This window comes from Leptonychotes weddellii, chromosome 16, assembly GCF_054177405.1.
Source record: "Leptonychotes weddellii isolate Sample4059 chromosome 16, ASM5417740v2, whole genome shotgun sequence".
NCBI classification, from domain to species: domain Eukaryota; kingdom Metazoa; phylum Chordata; class Mammalia; order Carnivora; family Phocidae; genus Leptonychotes; species Leptonychotes weddellii.
The window spans coordinates 943,483-944,638 of NC_138384.1; positions in this window are offsets into that span (position 1 = coordinate 943,483).

Here is a 1,156-nt window from a genome sequence, read left to right on the forward strand (position 1 = left end):
CTTTCTCCTTCTGGTTCCCAAAGCACATTTGCACTTCCTCGTGGTCAAAGACTTCAAGCGTTTCAGAAACAATAAGGCAGCACACATCTGCAGTGCAGTAGGTCTCTGCGGAAAGTCTGCCTCCTGCTTTCCTGGGGTGGGGGGCAGTGTGGCTGGCAGCCCCGGCCCGCTCAGCGTGGGGCCGGGCAGGACCACCTGCTCTACACCTGAGCTCTGTGCTGATCCTGACCTTTGAACTTCTCTGAGTTGAGCTTGTTATCTTGATGAGGAGCCGAGGGGTTGGGGAAGGTGATTTACTCACCTGAGATCACACAGGTAGGCTGTGAGGAAGCTGGGGATGAAGCGTTTATCGTCATGGAGCACGTGAGCACCACACGTGGCGGTGTGATTCTCCCCGTGGGGGGCGTGGGGGGCGTGGGGGGCGTGGGGGGCAGGTCTCTGGGAAGCGTAGCTGACTTTGCTGGACGCGCCTGTGTCCTGCTTCGAACTTGCCAGGCCCTCACCACTCTCTGGGCTCCACCTTCCTCACCTGTAAACGAGTTAATAAGAGTTGGAAGGCGGCTCCCAGGTCTCTGATCTCAGTGGTGTCTAGGGCTCCGGATGGGAGCCGGCGGTGGCCCGTCCTCCCACACACAGTCCTCGTGGGCCAGGAGCCCCAGGGCGCTTTCCCAGAGGTGCAGCATGCCAGGCCTGAGTGCTGGCTGTCAGCAGCCCGGCCGGGCGTCGGGGGAGCTGAGTGGAAGGGGCCGCTCACCTCTGGGGCTGCCCTGCTGTCCACGGACCGTTCCCGGGGAGGGTGCTGTGTCCAGGGCAGGCTGGCCCCTGCCACCGTGCACTATGCCCACCTGCACAGAATCCGGAGCCTTTCCCACATGCATTCAGGCATTCCCTCATGCAGGTCTCATGGGACCGAGCTCTGGGCAGGAGGCAGGAACCTAAGTTCTGTTTGGGGGCTAATGGTGGTGGATGTGGGGGGCCGGGGCTCATTCTTCTCCGTTTCTAACCAGGCCGTGCTTTCCTTGGCTGTAAAGGGTCATCTGGGGTGCTCCCAGCTCCCGGTGTGTTGGTGTGTAAGTGCCTTGTTGGGTTTGTTCACGCAGCACTGGGCTAAGCACAGATGGGAGGGAAACAGTACAGCAAACTACACCATACGAAA